Raw genomic sequence first — 18,663 nt, 5'->3', positions numbered from 1 at the left:
TGGCATGATATTCCCTTTGAGTCCACAAACTCCTTAGCCTTCCACAGTACTCAGTGAGAACTGAATACCTTTTCAATCTCCAGCAGAACATATGTGACTGAAATTTAATTCCTTAGGGAAGTAACTTTCAATGGCATTCATGGATTTGCTTTTGGATTAGAAAATAGTAAACCCCTAATTGAAGTATCTTTTATTTCCCATAGAGAGCATTCTTGATATTAATTTCACTTATACATGATGATCACTTCACATTTTATTTTTTTATGGAAGATACATAAAAGGGTCTGTATTTCATTCAAAACTGAAACTGGAAGTGTTTAACTTTTCTCTTTCTCTCAACAAACGTTAACTCAGTATTTTTACCTATTTTGACTTTTTAAATGTGATATATTATAGCACCTTGATTTATTGCTGGGTATATGTAAAGGTTATGTCAGCATTTACATTATAAAGCCATGTTTTTGTGGGTTTGTAACTAAGTCATAAAAAATAATTCTGACTGAAACTTGGAATGCCAAGTTTCCACCCTGAAACACAAGTTTGTTCCTAGATGTGCTTCACACACACACACACACACACACACGCACAGACACACACACATACACAGCATTCAACAACTACTGTTTTGTGAAATGCATTCATTCAATACGCTGTTTGATGAAAATAAATTGAAAGAAAATAAAGGGTATGAAGTGAAATCAAGCATAGCTATCATCTAACTGTAGCCACTTTTATACTAAGATGTAGATTTGAAAAGCTAATTTAATAACAAAAGAATTGATTGTCTAATTTTCAAATAGTTAAAGATTAAAGGACAGAAAGATGAAGTAATACCTTCCCTAAAAATATCTTCTTATTAACCAGAAATGTTTGCAACTTTCTTTTACACTGTATAGTAGATATTCTCTGTCTCTGCTGATGTTATCTAATGTCCTTGAACACACTTATTATAATTCATCATCTACATAGCAACAGACAGGGCCATTCTCATAAACCAGACCTGGCGCTGGATCTGGTAAGTCATCAAGCAAACATATTCCTGTGTCATATGAGGCTTGTGTGCCCATTGCTGCCTGTAAGAGGGAAAGATTTCTGATACACAGACTCCTTCCTAAGACATGTTGCCGTCAATTTACATCTTACCAATGTTTTAATTATTTGACTATTTTCAAATGCTGAAACATACCTGAATAAATTTTCTATGGTTCTCTTTAAAATTACTATATCTTCATTTATATGGTCATGATATCTATCAGCAAGTAAGAAACAGAATTATAGGGCGCCTGGGTGGCTCAGATGTTAAGCGTCTGCCTTCACCTCAGGTCATGATCCCAGAGTCCTGGGATCGAGCCCCACATTGGGCTCCCCGCTCTGCGGGAAGCCTGCTTCTCCCTCTCCCACTCCCCCTGCTTGTGTTCCCTCTCTCGCTGTATCTATCTCTGTCAAATGAATAAATAAAATTAAAAAAAAAGACAGAATTATTTTCCCTGAGACATAAAAAACTTAAGAATTGGGGGGAAATCTGAGACAACATAAACACCAGAGTTTTATCAAACCGACAAGCCATTGGTGTGTCTGAAAAATCCCTTAATTACCACTTAATCATAGAACTTCATATAACCAAACAAGACTCAAGAAAGAAAACAAGAAATTTAATGAAAAATAGCAGTTGAAGTGCATGTATTTGTTATAGTTGGTGACAAAAGTTATAGCTCAGAGGATAAGAGCTCTACGGACTAAGGTGTTAGGTTGCCTGGTTCAAATCCCAACTCCAGCACTTGTAATAGTCACATGACTTTGGACTAGTTACTCAACGTCTCTGAGCTTCAGCTTTCTCATCGGGAAAGTGGGTAAATAGTATCTGTGTTGCAGGGAAGTTTTACAGCTTAAATGAGTTAATAATTGAAAAATCCTTTCAATGCCTAGTACATCATAAGTGCTATATTAGTGTTAACTGCGATGATGATGAGGGTGATGATGAGACCAAACTCAAGAAAATTTCTGTGGGGAGGAAGTAACCTTGCTTTGTATTAAAATCAGATATCACCCCCCAGTCCTGGTTCTTTACATTTAAGAAATTTTAACAAATAGAAATCCTATGTATTCAGGAGAAAATGCAGAAGAACAAAGGCGATATTGGCTTGCTGTTATGACTGTAATAAGACTACTTGAAGAAATATACCAAATTATGCAGTGTTTGACATGACCCCTGATGAGCTCTACTGAAGAAAATAATATATCATATGTGTTTTGCATGTGAAAATAAGGAGGAACAAATTTGTTTTCACTTCTGATGTTGCTTAAAGGAGCAGATAAAGCAGATCTTAGGGGCACCTGGGTGGCTCAGTCGGTTAAATATCTGACTCTTGATTTTGGCTCAGGTCATGATCTTAGGGTCATGAGATTGAGCCCCATGTGGGGCTCCATGCTGCGTGTGGAGCCTGCTTAAGATTCTCTCTCTCCTTCTTCCTCTGCCCTCCCCCTCAAAACAACAATGGAGCCTGCTTAAGATTCTCTCTCTCCTTCTCCCTCTGTCCTTCCCCCCTCTCTAAAACAACAACAACAACTAAGATCTTAACTTTCCTCAAAATTGAGGAGCTGGTTTCATGACAAGGGAAAAGAAAAGAGAAAGGCTGATTTTATTCTATCCCCAGGTTTAAATAGTATCATAGTTAACCCTGGAAAATGGAGACAACTACCCTCCCTTCTCTGGGTATGGAGAAAGCAGGAATCTGAGACTGCACAATCAGTGAATTCAGGATGACTTTGGTGTCACCCAACCTAGAAGCAGGTAGAGGGATTATATCTCACCTCTCTCTTTACTCTAATGGTTTGGTTTGGTACATGCTTTTGAGCCATTCAAAAGCATGTACCAGAAGTCAGGAGGAAGGCAAGATACCAAATAATCCAAGTAAAGTGTTCCTGCTGAATTAAAACTCTCTTCTTTTCACAAGTTGAAGAGTAGCATAAAGATATATTTTAGCAGCATAAAGATATGTATTTAAGTAGCATAAAGATATATATTTAACTCCCCTTCATTCTCCACAGCCAGCAATGGAGCTTCCTGGACACAGAAAGACAAATCTTGCCCCACTATCCTCTCATATTTTCCTGTCAATTCAGAGCCCTGTCAATCCAAACCAGAAATAGGTTTCTGGGTGCTGTCAGTAACCACCAAAAGAAGTTTTGGTATGTCCATTTCAAACAGAACTCCTTCCAGGGAGGAGACCAGTGGTAGATGCTTATCTTACAGAATTACTGCTGTACTATGGGTCACTCCACCTGTAAAACTGGGCCCTATGTATGTGAAGCCACTTGAGTATATACCCAAAGTTCAATGAGCCATGCTGAACAAAAGCAATGGCAAAATGAGGCAGCCTGTGTTCTTTTCTCTGCAATTCCTATGCTAGTTGTGTTAACAACTAAATCTGTGATCGTTCTCATTCCAATCCCTTATTCAATTTCACTGCATATTTTAGGGATTAAAGTTTTCAGTTATCTTCCCCTTTCTGCTGTGTTATTAGAGAATAAGAGAATTACAGTTTTAAAATATTAAAATTTAAAAACCCAGTTTGCAGCTAGAATACAGCAATGAAATAAGTTTCTACTCATAGAGAAGAGTCAAGATGCTCCACCCCATTTCTTTAGATATCAGATGCACCTAATGCCTGAAAATCAGTCCTCTCCTTCTTGTTTCTCCAGCTGATGTAATAGCAAGGTCTGTAACAGCAAGCTTTTGTATTTCATTCCAGCACCAAATGACACCAGTTGGTCAATGTATCCATGAAGCTTTTTCTGGAGAGAATGTTCTATTTAGAGAATGTTCTCTATTTTGAGTTCATTTGACTCTATAATTGTAATATTAGGAGAAGGCAGATGCGCTAGAAATTTGGCTCCACTTTAGATGCTCTGAGGACCAGCGTCAGTATCACTGTTATGCCTTCTAGGTATGGAGAATCTCAGGTCATGCACCAAAACTTTTGAATCAGAACCTGCATTTTAACAAAACCTGCATTGATTTATATACATACTAAAGTTTGTGAAGCACTGGTTAAATAGTCAGAAGGTCTACTAAAATACAAAACAGGCAGTCTCCTAATACTGGTTTGAGCAACAACACATCAAGATCATTTTTATGCACTTCAACTCAAAAAATTTTTTATGGCTTTCTCCTTTTTTGTAATATGAAGTTAGTCTATAATATATGGTAATTAGTTTGAAGATGTTTTAATGATTTTGATAGCCATGATATACAATTTCTACTGAATATGTAAACTCAGAATTTTAAGCATTTACTTGCAAATAAAGTATAATTAATTTTGAGCATTATTGATGGAAAAACTGAAATCTGCAAGTAATTCTTAATTTGGAAGTCTTTCATTCTTCAACCAAAATTTGTATATACATTACAGATTGTTAATAATTGAGGTAAATATTATATTATATTGTAAAATTAACTAGTAAATGTGAACTTTTAGACTATTTCATTTTTAAAATATTTTTATTCGAGTACCGTTGACATACAATGTTAATTAACTTCAGGTATACAACATAGTTATTCACCATCTCTATACATTATGCTATGCTCACCACAAGTGTGACTACCATCTGTAACCATATAATGCTATTACAATATCATTGACTATATTCCCTATGCTGTGCCTCTTATTCCCATGTTTATTCATTCTATAACTGGAAGCCTATATTTCGCACTGCTCTTCACGTGTTTTGCCCATACCCACACCCCCTTCCCTCTGGCAACCATCAGTTTCTTATCTGTATTTATAGGTGTGATTCTGCTTTTTCTTCATTTATTCATTTGTTTTATTTTTTGGATTCCACATATTACGATTCATAAGGTTTCATATCATTGCCTTTCTCAGTCTGACTTATTTTGCTTAGCATAATACCCTCTAGGTCCATCAATGTAGTCACAAATGGCACAATCTCATCCTTTTTTATGGCTATAATATTTATAATATTCCACTGAATATATAAACCATATCTTCTTTAACCATTCATCTATCAATGAACACTTAAGTTTTTTCCATATCTTGACTATTGTTAATAATGCTGCAGTAAACATAGGGGTGCATGTATTTTTTCAAATTAGTGTTTTCATTTTTTTTTTTTTTTGGATCAGTACTCAATAGTGGAATTATTGGATCATATGGTATTTCTATTTTTAATTCTTTGAGGAGCCTCCATACTGTTTTCCACTGTGGCTGTACCAATTTATATTCCCATCAACACAGCAGAAGAGTTCCTTTTTTTCCACATCCTTGCCAACACTTGTTAGTTCTTGTCTTTCTGATTCTAGCCATTCTGACAGATGTAAGGTGATATCTCAATGTGGTTTTGATTTGCATTTCCCTGATGATTAGTGATGTTGAGCATCTTTTCACGTGTCTTTTGGCCATCTGTATTTCCTCTTTGAAGAAATGTGTTTTCAGGTCCTCTGCTCATTTTTTAATTGGATTATTTGCTTTCTTTGATGTTGAGTTATGTAACTTCTTTATATATTTTGGGCATTAACCCCCTATCAGATACATCATTTGCAAATATCTTTTCCAGTTACATAGGTTAACTTTTTGTTTTGTTGATGATTTCCTTCCTTGTGCAAAAGCTTTTTATTTTGATGAAGTCCCAATAGTTTGTTTTTGCTTTTGTTTCCCTTGCCTTAGGAGACATATCTAGAAAAATGTTGCTATGACCAATGTCAAAGAAATTATTGCCTTTGTTCTCTTCTAGGATTTTTATGGTTTAAGGTTTCACATTTGTGTCTTTAATCCACTTTGAGTTTATTTTTGTGTATCATATTAGAAAGTAGTACTGTTTCATTCTTTTGCATGTAGCTGTCCAGTTTTCCCAGCACCATTTGTTGAAGAGACTGTCTTTTCCTCATTGTATATTATTGCATTCTTTGTCATATATTAAGTGACCATATAAGTGTGAGTTTATTTCTGGGGTCTCTATCCTGTTCCATTGATTTATGCGTCTATTTTTATGCCAATACCATACTGTTTTAATTACCATATCTTTGTAGGATATCTTGAAATCTGGAATTGTGATACCTCCAGTTTTGTTCTTTCTCAGGATTGCTTTGGCTATTTGAAGTGTCTTATGGTTCCATATAAGTTTTAAGATTCTTTGTTCTAGTTCTGAGAAAAAAGCTGTGTTGGTGTTTTGATAGGGGTTGCATTGAATCTAGATTGCTTTGGGTAATATGAACATTTTAATAATATTAATTCTTTTAATCCATGACATGGAATATTTTTCCATTTGTTTGTGTCTTCTTCAATTTCTTTCGTCAGTGTTTCATGGTTTACAGAGTAAGTCTTTCACCTCCTTGGTTATGTGTATTCCTAGGTATTTTATTCTTTCTGGTGCAATAGTAAATGGAATTGTTTCTTAATATACCTTCCTGCTACTTTATTACTGTATAGAAATGCTACAGGTTTCTGGGTGTTAATTTTTTATCCTGCTACTTTACTGAATTCACTCTTAGTTTTAGTAGTTTTTTGGTGGAGTCCTTAGAGTTTTCTATGTATAGTATCATGTCATCTGCCAATAGTGACGATTTAACTTCTTTACCAACATGGATTCCTCTTATTTCTTTTTGTTGTCTTATTGCTGTGGCTAGGACTTCCAGTACTGTATTGAATAAAAGCAGTTAGAGTGGGCATCTTTGTCTTGTTCCTGATCTTAGAGGAAAAGCTCTCAGTTTTTCATCATTGAATATGGTGTTAGCTGTGGGTTTTTCATATATGGGCTTTATTATGTTGAAGTATGTTCCCTCTACACCCACTTTCTTGAGCATTTTTTTAATCATGAATGGATATTCAATTTTGTCAAATACTTTTTTCTGCATCTATTGAGATTATCATATGGTCTTTATCCTTTTTTTTGTTGATGTGGTGTATCACATTGACTAATCTGCTAATACTGAACCATCCTTACATCCCCACAACAAATCACACTTGATCATGGTGAGTGATCATTTTAATATATTGTTGAATGTGATTTGCTCATATTTTGTTGAGGATTTTTTTCATCTGTGTTCTCAAGGATATTGGCCTGTAGTGTTTTTTTTTTTTTTCTTTTGTGATGTCTTTGTCTGATTTCTATCACAGTATTGATAAAATACTACTTTGCTAGTATTGTAAAATATATTTGGAAGCTTACTTTCCTATTCTATTGTTTGGTATAGTTTGAGGAGAATAGGTATTAAGTCTTCTTTAAGTGTTTGGTAGAATTCACATGTGAATCCTTCTGGTCCTGGACTTTTATTTTTGGGTTCTTTTATTACTGATTCATATTCGTTACTAGTAATTGGTCTCTTCAGATTTTCTATTTCTTCCTGATTCAATTTTAGAAGATTGTATGTTCCTAGGAATTTATCCATTTTTTCTAGGTTGTCCAATTTGTTGGCATAAAATTTTTCACTGTATTCTCTTATAATCTTTTGCATTTCTGTGGTGTCCAGTTGTTACTTCTCTCTCATATCTGATTTAATTCATTTGGGCCCTCTCTCTCTCTCTCTCTTTTTCCTCTTTTTTCCTTGATGAGTCTGGCTAAGAGTTTATGAATTTTATTTTTTCAAAGAATCAGCTCTTGGGTTCACTGATCTTTTCTATTGTTTTTTAGTCTCTATGTCATTTATTTTTACTCTGATTTTTATTATCTCCTTCCTTCTGCTCACCTTGAGCTTTGTTTGTTCTCCTTTTTCTAATTCCTTTAGCTGTAAGGTTAGATTGTTTATTTAAACTTTTTCTTGTTTCTTGAGGTAGGTAGGTCTATATTGCTATATATTTCCCTCTTAGAACTGCCTTTGCTGTGTCCCAAGGATTTTGGACCATTGTGTTTTCATTTTCAATTGTCTCCATGTATTTTTTATTTCTTCTTTGATATCTTCATTGACCCATTGGTTGTTTAGTATCATGTTGTTTAGCATCCACATGTTTGTGTTTTTTCCAATTTTTTTCCTTGTGATTAATTTCAAGTTTCATACCATTTTGGTCAGAAAGGTGCATGGTATAATTTCAGTCTTAAATTTATTGAGACTTGTTTTGTGGCCTCACACATGATCTATTCTGGAGAATATTCCAAGTGCACTTGGAAAGAATGTGTATTCTGTTGTTTTGGGATGGAATGTTCTGTATATATTTGTTATATCCATCTGGTCTAATGTGTCATTTAAAGACACTGTTTTCTTACTGATTTTCTGTCTGGATGATCTATCCATTGTTGTAAGTGGAGTGTTAAAGTCCCCTACTACTATTGTATTACTGTTTCTCCTTTTATGTCCTTTAATATTTATTTTATGTATTTAGGTGCTCCAATGTTGGATGCATAGATATTTAGACTGTTATGTATTCTTGTTGGATTGATCCTTTTATCATTATGTAATGCCTTTCTTTGTCTCTTGTTACAATCTTTAAGTCTATTTTGTCTGATGTAAGTATTGACATCCTGGCTATTTTTTCACTGCCATTTGCATGGTGAATTTTTTTCCATCCCTTCACTTTCAGACTGATGTGAAGCCTCTTGTAGGCAGGATATAGTTCTCTTTCTTTGTGATCGATGAGTTTCTGTAGTGTTATGTTTGGCTTTCTTTATATTTATGTATCTATTATGAGTTTATGTAGTATTATGTTTCACTTTCTTTATTTTTTATGTATCTATTATAGGTTTTGGGTTTGGATTATAAACCATGAGGTTCATATATAAATAACATCCTAAGTATATAGTAGTCTATATTAAGGTAATGGGCATTTAAGTCCATCACATTCTAAAAAAAAAAAAAAACCTCCATTTTTTTAAACTCCCTCCTTCACCTTTTATTTAAATACTGTCATAATTTATATCTTTTATTTATAATTTTCTTACGTCTAATTATGGCCTTTTTTCCTACTTAAAGAAGTCCCTTTAACATTTCTCATATGGCTTTAGTGGTGATAAATATTTTTAACTTTTGTTTGTCTGGGAAACTATCTCTCCTTCAATTTTGAATGATAACCTTGCTGGGTAAAGTATTTTTGGTTGTAATTTTTTTTTCCTTTCTGCACTTCGAATATTTCATGCCACTTTCTTCTGGTCTGCAGTTTCTATTGAAAAATCAGCTGGTAGCCTTATAGTGTTTCTCTTGTACCTAACTTTTTGCTTCTCTTTTGATGCTTTTAAAATTCTCTCTTTATCTTTAACATCTGACATTTTAATTATTATGTGTTATGGTGTAGAACTCCTTGGGTTTATCCTGTTTAAAACACTCTGTGCTTCTTGATACTGGATGTCTATTTCCTTCCCTAGGTTCAGAAAGTTTCCAGTTATTGTTTCTTCAAATAAGTTTTTTGCCCCCGTCTCTCCTTTTTCTAGGATCCCTATAATATAAATGTTTATTCTCTTGATGTCATCCAAGAGATTGCTTAACCTAGCCTCATTTTTTTTTTACTTTTTTCTCTTTTGCTGTTCAGCTTAGGTGCTTTCCATTACCCTGTCTTCCAGATTGCTGTTATTTTTTTTTTCTGTATCCGCTAATCTGTTAATTCCTTCTAGTGTATTTTTCATTTCACTCATTAAATTCTTCAACTCTGGTTGGTTCTTTTTTATATTTTCTATCTCTTTATTGAAAATCTTACTGAGTTCTTTCATTCTTCTCTCCAGCTTGGTAAACATCCTTATGATCATTTTTAAATTCTTTATCAAGCACATTGGTTATCTCCATTTCATTTAGTTCTTTTTCTGAGGTTTTTGTCTTGCTCTCTTTTAGGCTGTGCTAGGATAGCTGGAGCTGAAGTGGATGTGGGCCAGGGTGGCTTTGAGGTTCTCTGCTCAGAGGGTGCCCTGGCAGGACAGCTGAACCTGAAGTGAGTGCAAGCCAAGTGGTCCTGAGGTTCTATGCACAGAGGGCACCAATGAAGATAGCTGAAGCCAAAATGGGTATAAGCAGGGGTATCCTAGGGCTCTCTGCACAGAGGGTTCCCTGTGAGTGTGGCTAGAACTGAGACATGGTTCAGGCCAGGAAATCCTAGGGCTCTGTGTAGCAGATACTCATTGCAGGACAGCTGAAGCTGAAGTGGGTGCAAGCTGGGATGTCTCAAGGCACTTGGTGCAGGGCGTGCCCTGGCAGGGCAACTGGAGCTGAGGCAGTGTGCATGCTCTGTGTGCAGAGGGCCCCTGGAAGAATAGCTGAAGTGGGTGTAAATTGGGGTGTCCCAGGACTCTCCACACAGAGAGTTCCCTGGAGGAGTGGCTGGAGCTAAGGCAGGGTACAAGCCAAGGGGTCCAGGGGTACTCCACATAGGCAGCTCCCTGAGAGGACTGCTAAACCTGAAGTAGTAGCTGGTGTTGTCCCTGGGCTCTCTGTACAAAATGTGCCTTGGCAGGACAGTGAAGCTGAAGTGGGTATAAGCTGGGATGTTTCAGGGTGCTCAGCACAGGAGGCACTCTGGCTGGACACTGGGAGCTGAGGCCAGCATGGGTGGGAGTGTTCCAGGGTGCTCTGCACGGAGCAGGTGTACCCTGGCAGGGTGGCTGTAACTGAGGCTGGCATAGGGCAGGGGTTCTCAGGATACTCCATGCAGGGGGCATTCTGACAGAGCAGCTGGATATGAAGCAGGTATCAGCCAGGAGGTACCAGAATGCTCTGTGCCAGGGGTACCCCTAGCAAGCCATCTGAAGCCAAAGTGGTATGGGCCTGGAGTGTTCTGGGGTGATTTGTGTCTGTGTCACCTTGGTACAAAGGCTGGAGCTATAGCAAGTGCTGACTGGGGTGTCCTGGTATGCACTGCCCTGTGGTCCCTTTGGCGGGGCCTGGGGCTTACTGAAGCAGCAGGCAGGTTAGGGCCCCCAGACCTTTCACTGGTCTGCACTTTCAAGGTAGATGGGAGCATAGACCATGTTCATCAGCCCCTCCCACCCTACCGTTTGGCAGAGTTCTAGGGCTAGAGCTTTTATAAACTAGCTGAACTTTTAAGCTGGGCTGTTTTTTTCTTTCTGTGCCCAAGGACAAATGCATCTGTTCCTGGTCCCTCAGTACTATAGCTCCCCACTGCAGTTCACATTGTCAAAGGTGGGGGTTCCTTTTGTTACCCTGTCTCTGTCTCTTTTGCCATTCTCTTTTACCATTGTCTCTATCTTTTGTTTTGTTGTTCAGAAGCTGTTCAGTCTGCCATCAGTTCTTCAGGAGGAATTGCTCTATAAATAGGTATAATTTGGAGTGTTCAGAGAAATGTGTTAAGATTGTTCAGGGTATGGGAGATCCAGTAGTGACCAATAGAGACAAAATCTTTCTCCATTCTACAGGCAGGAGTATAGGCAATTGATAAAGATATCAAAGGTATCATGTATTAGATGGTATACATACTATGAAGACAATGAAGCAGGTGTGATATGAGGATAGCTGGAAAAGGAGGGGTTTGTTATTTTAAACAAGTGGTCCAGGAAGGTCCCAGGATATAGGTGTCATTTCATCAAAGACCCCAAGGAGATGAAGGACCTGGTCATAAGAAGGTGGGGTGGTTTGAGCCCGGAGTGTGCCTGATGTATTCCAGTACCAGTAAGGAGGTCAACATGGTGGAGTGAGCAAGAACCAGAGTAGGAAGTGAGGTTAGAGGGATAATGGGGTGACAGAAAAATCAAGTAGAATCTGATAGGCCATTGAAGTAAGATGGAAAGATATTGGAATGATGTAATCTTATGTTTGAAAAGCATCCACTTGTCAACTCGTTGGGCATGTGTACCTCCAACTAGAGGGACAAGACAGCTACAGAGCATAGCTTTTCTATCCACTCTCTCCAGCAACATCTTGACCACCGCCCCTTCCCAGCCACAGATGCACTTATTATCATTATTTCTTCTAATCAGTATGCACAGAATTGCAGATTTGGAGTGAACCAAGTTGAGATAATGCAATCATCTCAGGTTAGAGATTAGCAAACTGAGGCCTAGAAATTGATATGTTTTGTTCAAGGTCACAAACCAAGTGTATGGCGCAGGCAGAACTGGAAATTTTGTGACTTCTGTTCTCATGAAAGGGCTTAGTGTGGAATAGTTGAAAGGCAAGGGCTTTGATGCCAGACAACCCAGGGTTTTAATTGGGTCATAGTATAACTCTACAGCCTTGGGGAAGTTATATAAACTCTCTAAGCATCAGTATGGAAATAAAAGTGCCTACCATAGGATTGTTGTGGTGGTTAACTATATGTGAAGGAAAACAATAGAGCGTTTGGGGATAGTTTGTACTCAAAATAGGGGAGTTTCATGGGCGCCTGGGTGGCTCAGTCGTTAAGCGTCTGCCTTCGGCTTGGGTCATGATCCCAGGGTCCTGGGATCGAGCCCCGCATCGGGCTCTCTGTTCAGCAGGGAGCCTGTTCTCCCTCTCCCACTTTGCCTGCTTGTGTTCCCTCTCTCGCTGTCTCTGTCAAATAAATAAATAAAATCTTTAAAAAAAAAAATAGGGGAGTTTCATCTTCTTTCCCACTATCACAGCATCATGGTATGAAAGCTACTAGAGGTCAAGCTTGTACTGTTTCAGTCTGCTGTTTAGCCCACTACACAGTGCAGTGCTTGTTACAGTATGGTGTTATCAGACAATTCTCATAAAGACTGAAATAGAAAAATCACAAAGTCACAGATTTAGCTACTTTGCTCATGATCCATTATATCTTTATAGGAAGAGGCCGTTGAGAAAGACAGACACTAGTGATTGACTTTATTTGTTAGATTATACTTCTATATGAGAGAATTATGAATTATAATAATTATATAATTATAGTAGCTACCACTGATTAATTCCTACTATATGTCAAACACTGCACTAGGTACTTTATACACATATTAAATCATTTATGCTCCCAATAATAGCTTATAGGTAGATATAAAATATGCTCATTTGACAGATGGAAAAATTGAGGCCCACAAAGATGAAGTCACACATGATTCGTGTTTACAATAGTACATGGTAAAGGTGGGAATGGAGACTAACTGTGTCATCCACAGAAATCTTTCTTTCAAGAGGCTCCATGAGCATAAGAGTTGCTTTATCATGCATGCATACAAAGTAGCTAATAATTTCCATTTATTGAATGCCCAGTGTATCAGGCACTGTATTTTTCAGTTTACTTACTATCCTATTTAATCTTCCCAGCAATGGGTATTATTTTCCTACTTTACAATCAAGGAAACAGGCTCAGCAAAGGATGAATTTGCCCAGAGTCACACTGTTCCATGAGACAAAACCAGGATTTGAACTCAGCTTTCTGACACCAATGCCTGGGTTTGGCTATATAAAAAATAGGACAAGATCTCTGATGGCCATCTAACCAACTATTCTGCCTGTGAGGAGCTCCAGAGTCGCCTCAGAGGACAACTGCATCTTCTTGGATATTATCTTCAATTTTCTCAGTAGTCACTGAAGGCTCAGGTATTAATGAAGAAATAGCTTCAGCAACATTCCAGAGAACGTTCTTAACATTTTTACGGAGGTGGTAATTTAACAAACTTTAGAGCAAAGAACATAGGTCAGATATATGTCCATCAGCCCTTCTCACTTTTATTTTCTTTATGGAAAGTTTGAATCCTTATTTGAATATGATACGTTATCAGACTCAGCTTAGGTGGTTCCCCAGACTGGATCAGCTCCATCAGGATTTGAGGCTCTGGTCCATATAGACAGCCCAAGCTGCCACCGTTGTTGCTTCATATCAGCATCTCATCTTTGCTACCATGGTGGTAGCCACAGTGGTTCTTGGAATCAGGTTTAACCTGAGTGGACCTATGAAGGCTATGATTCCTCCAACACTTCCAAGCTCAAATAATGCACCATGCTGTGGTATGTGGAATCTGTTTACTCAGTGATTATAGGGAGGGGTGTGACAAAGTCCAGAAGTATTAATGCCCCATGGGATGAATTTTTTTTTAATTTTTTATTGTTATGTTAGTCACCATACATTACATCATTAGTTTTTGATGTAGTGTTCCATGATTCATTGTTTGTGCATAACACCCAGTGCTCCATGCAGAATGTGCCCTCTTTAATACCCATCACCAGGCTAACCCATCCTCCCACGCCCCTCCCCTCTAGAACCCTCAATTTGTTTTTCAGAGTCCATCGTCTCTCATGGTTCATCTCCCCCTCCGATTTCCCCCCCTTCATCCTTCCCCTCCGTCTTCTTTTTTTTTTTCTTAACATATATTGCATTATTTGTTTCAGAGGTACAGATCTGTGATTCAACAGTCTTGCACAATTCACAGCGCTCACCATAGCACATACCCTCCCCAATGTCTAGTCAATCAGAGAAAGACATGTATCATATGACCTCACTGATATGAGGAATTCTTAATCTCAGGAAACAAACTGAGGGTTGCTGGAGTGGGGGGTAGGGTGGGAGGGATGGGGTGGCTGGGTGATAGACCATGGGATGAATCTTGACCAATGAAAGAGGGGAGACAGGAAAGAGTGAGTAAATTCCTTTCCCTTTTCCCTCTAAGATGGGGTTTGTCAAATAGTCAAAGGGCCATTCTGACCTTCTTCCTATTTTGGTAAAATTTTATTGAAACATAGACATGCTCATTTATTTACTTATTGTCTATGATAACTTTCATGCTATAACAATGGAGTTAAATAATTGTGAACGAGACCACATGCCCTACATAGCCTAAATATTTACTTTTTTGACTTTTACAGATAAATTCTGTGGAACCCTGTCCTAAAGGGGCAACTCTGACACAAGGCCTGTTTGGAAAACTATGTGCAGAACAAAGCAATCAGCTGTATTTCTTGTGCAGCTCTGACCAGCTTGGTTATATATCCTTTTGTATGTGTATTCCCTCTTTCCCTGCCTCACTTTCCTTGCCTCAGACCTGCTGCTCTGGGATTCTACCTATCAATAAAACCTGAGCAAGGGAGCTTGGTCACAGACTCCATTTTCTAAAGAACCAGTGGTGAAGAGAGGTACAGATCTAAGACTCAGATTCATAAATTTTGTTCTTCTGAGATGTACTGATTCCCTCATAAATTGTATTAATCCATCAAAAAGAATATAATCAGTTTCTAGTTCTTCTGGTTAATTTGAAGTAGTTTTACAAAGCCATTATAATTTTAAGTTCTCTGGTGATGATACACTGAAACTTTAGACCAGTTTTACTCATACTGTGTATCTTTAGGAGTGGTTTTGCAATCTAGGATTTCTCTTTTTTTTTTTTAAGATTTATTTATTTGTTCCAGAGAGAGATGGGGGAAGCACAAGTCAGATGAGGGGTATAGGGAGAGAATCTTCAAGCAGATTACCTACTGAGCATGGACCCTGAGGTGGCGCTTGATCTCTCAACCCATGAGATCATGACCTGAGCAGAAACCAAGAGTCAGTATTTAACTGACTGACCACCAGGCACCCCCAGGGTTCCTTTTGGCTATAGTGTCATTTTAATTGGCAGTACACGATAAGAGTCATTAGTGTTTTCCAAGGCCATATTTAATAAGTATTATGGACAGCAACCTGCATCTATTATGGCTCAATGTCTTCATCTCTCTTTGTATTTGATTCCCCAGTAACTAACTTTACCCACTATAGGAAGTTTCTCTATTTTTTTTTATTTAAATTTTTTTATTGTTATGTTAATCCCCATACATTACATCATTAGTTTTAGATATAGTGTTCCATGATTCATTGTTTGTGCATAACACCCAGTGCTCCATGCAGAACGTGCCCTCCTCAATACCCATCACCAGGCTAACCCATCCTCCCAACCCCCTCCCCTCTAGAACCCTCAGTTTGTTTTTCAGAGTCCATTGTCTCTCATGGTTCTTCTCCCGCTCCAATTTCCCCCCCTTCATTCTTCCCCTCCTGCTACATTCTTCTTCTTCTTTTTTTCTTTCTTAACATATATTGCATTATTTGTTTCAGAGGTACAGATCTGAGATTCAACAGTCTTGCACAATTCACAGCGCTTACCAGAACACATACCCTCCCCAGTGTCCATCACCCAGTCACATCATTTTTATCTGCTATATCTTTTCGATCAGTTGTAAAGATTGAACTTATAAATTCTATTAAATCACAAATAGAACACTCATTTTAAGTCTAAATAAAAAGCATTAGAAACAGGCTGATAAGAAATGGAGCAGATGTTATAGACAGCAGGGGTATGGCCAAGAAGCTTCAAAAATGCATATTGTAGCTGGTGCTGTCTTTCCTCACACCCTGCTTGCTAAGGAGTGTCCTTTGAGGAAGGAATAGTATGAAAGGTAACATCAACTTGAATTTGATCAGAGCTGTCAGTCTTCATAAAACTAAAGATGAAAGATATAAATGCTGTATGTATACCACAGATTTAGCCTAGATCTCCTGTCATCCCCTCTCTGCATCTCTGGTTAATTTGATCTAGACCAGATCTAGTCAGAGAATGAGTGACTGACTCTATCAAGAACCATTTGCTGAGTCTACTTGCATAGTGTCAAAGTTGTCTGGAAATTTCTCTATGAGGTTTGATCTTGAGAGATCAACTTGGAACATAATTGTGGAAAGGGAATTGCCTTGGTTCCTTCTTCAGGTCCTCCTCTAAGCTCTTAAGCCAGATGAATGATTTGCCATCCAACTGTTGGGAAAGCAACTTAACAGCTGTGCCACTTTGTTATCAGTTCGATGTTTTTAGTTGTAGATGACCACAAAGGGAATCATGATCAGACTTTGGAAATCAACATTGAAATGGAATGGTGGCAGTTACACAGAAATCAGGAACTGTGCTTTGCTTTACAGTGACAGCATTCTTCCAAGCCTTCTCAACTTCTGCCTTTCATGCTTAGGGAAATTCATTTGCGAGTTTGGAAAGTGAAATGAAATCTAAACTTCACTGAAATGTTTTAATGCTTTGATTTAGCCAAAGAACTTTCTCTTTCAGTTAAATCCTATTTAAATATCCATAGCAACTCTACTTCTGAGAAGAGAAACTAATTCACAGATCACTGCTTTTGCTTGCATTTAGGTACCAGCCTTGAAGAAGCTATAACATTTTAATTAATAAATTAAAACATTCCTTTGGTGTTGCTCTCAATGCTATATATCTGCTTCAGTTACAAAAGCAAACTAGTAATAATTATTTAAAACATTAGAAAAAGTCTGTAAATGTATCATGCATTTGGAACCAAATGTAAGCCTTTAAAATTTCATTAACTTTGTTCTGTCTGATTAAAATCCAATAAAGATCAAATAAAATTTTGCAAAATATACATATATATAGTATTTATGATTGACTTTCCTCATGCTTATGTACAGTCTAGAGAAATAAAAACCCATACAGATCAAGCAAGAAAAATCAAGTGCCTATTTTAATTTTACTATTGTAAAAATTACCTACCTTTTTGATTCTTCAACTTTAGAATCATCTTTTAGAGGTCTACTTTAGGACATGAGTACCCAGACTATTACAGACAAAATATTCTTATGGTTTCCAAGTAGAATTATTTTTATCAAAATATTTCAATAAATAGTAATATAATCACAGCTATCTTCTTCAAGCTAAAACAAAACATGCAAAACAAAAACAAATAAACAAAAACCCTAGTTATAAATCTTCCTGGACTTCATTGTAAACCCACTTATTTACATGACTATAAACCCTTTCCAGTGTATCCATATTTGTTGTAAGTTTTATAAATAGTACCCTCATTAAAATAAATATTAAATGTATCAGGGAAAATTTTATCATTCCGATTAAGAACTTACTATTAATTTTAAAATTTCCCAAAGCAACTTGTTTGTAATAGCTACAGATATTTATGCAATTAGTGAGAACACTTTATAAAAGATCTTAAAAAACATATTGTTTTATCTGTAATGCTGACTCCTTTTATTTGGAAAAAAAATGTCCATAATATTGGGTCACAGCAACTTTTATTTTTTTAATGAAATGTAGTTGACATACAATACTGTATTAGTTTCAGTTCTGTTTTTCGTTTTTTTAGGAATCTCCACATTGTTTTCCATGGTGGCTACACCATCTTGCATTCCCACCAACAGGGCACAAGTTTTCCCATCTTTCTACATCCTCACTAGTACCTGTTATTTCTTGTCTTTTTGATAATAGCCATTCTGGCGGATGTACAGTGATATCTCACTGTGGTTTTGATTTGCATTTACCTGGTAATTAGTGATGTTGAGCACCTTTTCATGTTCCTATTCATCATCTGTATATTTTATTTGGAGAAATGTCTATTCAGATCTCTGCCCATTTTATTTATTTATTTTTATTTATTTATTTATATTTTTTATTATGTTCAGTTAGCCAGCATATAGTAAATCATAAGTTTTTGTTGTAGTGTTCAATGAATCATTCGTTGCATATAACAGCCGGTGCTCATCCCAACACGTGCCCTTCTTAATACCCATAACCTGGTTACCCCATCCCCCCACCCCCTCCGAGCTTCTGTAACCCTCAGTTTGTTTCCTGGAGTCCAGAGTCTCTCCCCTATCTCCCTCTCTGATTTCTTCCCATTCAGTTTTCCCTCCCTTCCCCTGTGGTCCTCTGTGCTATTCCTTATGTTCCACGTATGAGTGAAAACATATGATAATTGTCTTTCTCTGCTTGACTTATTTCACTTAGCATAAGCCCCTCCAGTTCCATCCATGTCGATGCAAATTGTGGGTAGATTACCAGTAATCTACC

Source organism: Halichoerus grypus, chromosome 3 (genome assembly GCF_964656455.1).
Source record: "Halichoerus grypus chromosome 3, mHalGry1.hap1.1, whole genome shotgun sequence".
Taxonomy (NCBI): domain Eukaryota; kingdom Metazoa; phylum Chordata; class Mammalia; order Carnivora; family Phocidae; genus Halichoerus; species Halichoerus grypus.
Note: the sequence above shows the minus strand (reverse complement) of the source record.